Source organism: Malus sylvestris, chromosome 2, assembly GCF_916048215.2.
Source record: "Malus sylvestris chromosome 2, drMalSylv7.2, whole genome shotgun sequence".
Lineage (NCBI taxonomy): Eukaryota > Viridiplantae > Streptophyta > Magnoliopsida > Rosales > Rosaceae > Malus > Malus sylvestris.
The window spans coordinates 33,912,076-33,916,049 of NC_062261.1; the positions used below are offsets into that span (position 1 = coordinate 33,912,076).

At 40.0% G+C, this 3,974-nt stretch overlaps 1 pseudogene; it reads right to left on the reverse strand.

Moving 5' to 3' along the window:
* Positions 1-1,939: 1,939 nt before the first annotated feature.
* LOC126599290 (uncharacterized) lies at positions 1,940-3,494 on the reverse strand (annotated as a pseudogene).
* Positions 3,495-3,974: the final 480 nt, after the last annotated feature.

Genomic DNA, 3,974 nt, shown 5'->3' on the forward strand with positions numbered 1-3,974 from the left:
GTTAAAGTAAAAAGGTGCATGAACATTTCATCTTTGACACCACCTTTCACCCTCATCCTGCCTGTTTAAACAATTCCAATTCCATTTTTCACAACTGTAGCTCAAACGCTCAGTTATCTTAAAGCGGAGTAGTTAATATCGGAATGTCAGACTAAATATGTATCATATATCAACGACACGATGGGGTTAGACGAGTAATGTGGCTCAATGATGGGGATAGACACTCGGGTGCCTACGCCGACGAAACAAAGCGAGGTACATCATCTACATTTCCCGACACAAACCTCGCCAATACGTACTTCTCCACATCTTCAATCTCCTTCATTAATCCTTCAACATCAAAACCTAAACAACAGAACACCTTCTGAATCAATCTCTTCACGAAACTGAAACAGAGGACGGTTTTGGCAATCATTTCTGAAGGTCATCCAATCTTGTTCACTAAAAGATCCATTGCTAGCATTAGTTTCTTCTCGGGCACAATCATACACCACGGTGCCGCCTCAGAGCAGAGAGAACATCATCCTCGGACAAACCCCACCTCTTAGAAACTTGGCGACTTTGATTCCATACAGACCATAATTTGATAAGGTAAGTGCTGAAAATACAGCTCAAGGGAATCAGAATGGCACAATGATACTTACCCAGGCCATGGCCACTGAGAAAAGGCTAGCTTCCATAGGCACTTATTAACAGACTAAAAAAGAAGAAAGTATTTATATCATCAAGTTACTAGCCGCAGATAGCGATTGGATTCATTGGGGAGATTCTAACAAAAATCTTCCCCATCATTGGTATCAGACTAATGCAGACAGCAATTGGAGTCGTTTATCCACACAGAAAGCGATTTCCAATTACTCTGCATTACAAATCTTATCAAAGCCTGATCTTTTGTCTCATGGAAAACGCAATAATCAGCGACAAGAGCTGCATTTTCATGTTTAATGACGCAAGCTATGCATAAATTCTTACAAACACAAGGGAACCACAATGACAGTGATACTTTACCCAGCCATTGCCACTGAAAACTAGGATACTGCTTGTGGAGGAATATCATTAGACATTAGCAGAGCATAACAAAGACAACTCGCAGACAGTCAATGATATCCGACACAACTTATAATGTGAAAATTCAGACAAGTTGCTTTCGTAATTATCATCTCCATAATAGATTATAATGTGTACAATCTACTGAAGGCAGTTCCCAGACGAACAAACTCAAGAACCATCTACAGTTGAAGGCAGCACAACCACAGAGCAGCGCATGTCATCATCAAGCTGTTTTCAGATAAGTTAACAAGATAATGCATTGTTAATTTGTTACACCTGGACCTCTACTTTTCCTTGATAGACACTCCCTAATTGAGGTACTTTGTCCTAATTGAGGTACTTTGTCTATACACTTGGAGTTTCCATCAAAATAGGCCAAAGGGAATTGGACAAATTCAGCTGCACAGCTCCTAGCTAGTTCCTTACCATGAAATCTAACCCTTGCACATGCAATTTATTTCCCTCCAAAGCACAAAGAACTCGAGCGCACGCGCGCGCGCGCTCACACACACACACAACCCTTCCACATGCCACTTATTTTCCTCCAAAGCACAAAGAACGCCGCCGCGCACACACACACACACAACCCTTCCGCATGCCACTTATTTTCTTCCAAAGCACAAAGAACGAACGTGCGCACACACACTGCATAGAGTTGCAGGTTTTTTCATTCCTTCATTGCCACAATAGATTGAGACTGAACCCCAATAGAAGCGCGCAAACACACATTACACGGAGTTGCAGGTTTTTTCATTCCTTCATTGCCACAACAGATTAGATTGAACCCCAATAGAAGCAACAATGTATACATTCTATCGAATGCAGTTCCCGTACGAAGAAAGTCGAGAACAATCAATTTTAAGTTGAAAGCACCACAATCATAGAGAGATTAGCAGGTAAAATCTCAGGTTAATTTCAAATAAGAAAGTAGATATATAACTAAAGTAGCTAGATAGTGGAACATTAAGACAAACAAATAATTAACAACTGAATTCATTTCTAAGTGAAATATAAAACAGTAGTTAAGGACAGATACTTACATTGTTGAGCCAAAAGTTAGCTGCTACCAACGAAATGAACAGCACTGCATCTATGAAACAACATCAAGGCGGCTCAAATGATAACAATATTTAACCTCTTTTGACCAACGAACATCATACATCCTGGATTCCAACTTTTCCTTGATACACACTTAATAACTGAGGTACTTCATTTATATATCTGGCTACAAACCTCTCCAAGAAGCACTTTTCCACAGGCTCTAACAAAGAACTTAAACTCACATTTTCAATCCCCTTTATCAATCCTTTCAACAACAAAACTTTAGCAACCGAACACCTTGGAACCAATCTCTTCTACAAACTGTAACTGAGGACCAGTGGCCGTTTTGCAATCATTTTTGAAGACCACCCCATCTCGTTCACTAAAAAATCCATTGCTAGCATTAGTTTCTTCTCCGACATAGTCATACAGCGCGAGTTCCGCCTGAAAGCAAAGAGAACATCATCCTCAGACCAACCCCACCTCTTATAAAGTTGGCGACTTCGATTCCATACAGACCTATTATTACCACACAATGCGTATATTGCGATTACCGAATTTGATTTTTGCAGATTAAAACCCATTTGCTTAACCTCATCCACAAGTTCACCAAGCTCTTTAGGCTTTCGCATAAAAACCTTGGGGTGATAAGCAAGCAACACAGAAATGCAGGATTGGGGAATACCAGAATCTCTCAAAACCTCAATATTTGGCGCCACCTTCTTGGAGTGGCCTTCAGTGAAAATCCACGAGCCGCGCCTTAAAATGGAAACGACATTTTTCTGAGAAAGCAGACTCCTAAGGAAATCATAAGTGGGTGCAATCCGTTTCTCAAAGCTCGTAAACAAAAGCTTCGGTTCATATGCCAGAGTTTTTGCAAGGTCCCCCTCTGAAAGTCCAAGAGAAGCGAAAAACTCAAGCTTTGGCAAAAGGGTTTTCTCCGGATTGGAGTTAAGAACTGGAGAGTGCTTCCTGACGATATAGGAGATCTGGGTCTCAGAGAATCCATGGTTTCTAAGGATAAAACGGAGTCTGCTGTTTTGGGGATCCCAACTTGACCCACTTAGACGCTGAAATCGCACATTCTGGGGACAGCCCACATGAGTTTATGAGGTAATTGACTGTGAAATCATGGTGGGTTTCCGAGATTTCTGAGGTGAAGTGTCTCAAGAGTAGCAAATTTTGAAAAGGAAAATGTGAGGGTTTTACATCTCCAACGACAAATCGTTTAAATTTGGAAGCAACTATGCAGGAAGATGGAGAATAACCCAATCTGAGGGTAACGACTTTCAATTTGGAAAGCAATACCATCGTTTCAGTTAATAATATTAGATGATCAATTTCAAATTTTGAACCGGAAATGGCCCTAAAAAACCCTACCAGTCTTCCGCTCACTGGGTTTTTGGTTTGAGTATACTGCCGATTTGCCCCCTGAACTATCACCCAACTTTCGATTTCCCCCTGAACTTTTTAATTGGAAAATTAAGGACTTAAACTAATTTTTTTGGCCGATTTGCCCCCTGCTGTCAATTTTTCATTCATTCCATCCAAATTTTTGTTAAATGGAAGCATATGCACAACATGTGTGGGTAGTTCGGTCGCTTCATTCTTTAAAATAATTGAAAACCTTAGATTTCTAAAATATAAACCTATGCAAATATGTGTGATTCTATAGCTTTTGTATCTAAAGGTCTAGTGAAATGACACTTTTGTCCACAAATGAGAGTTACGTGGTTTGCACATGATAAGAGTTAACGTTAATTTGGATGAAATATATGAAAAACTAACTGTAGGGGGGAAATTGGCCAAAAAAAATTAGTTTAAGTCCTTAATTTTCCAATTAAAAAGTTCAGGGGGGAAATTGAAAGTTGGGTGATAGTTCA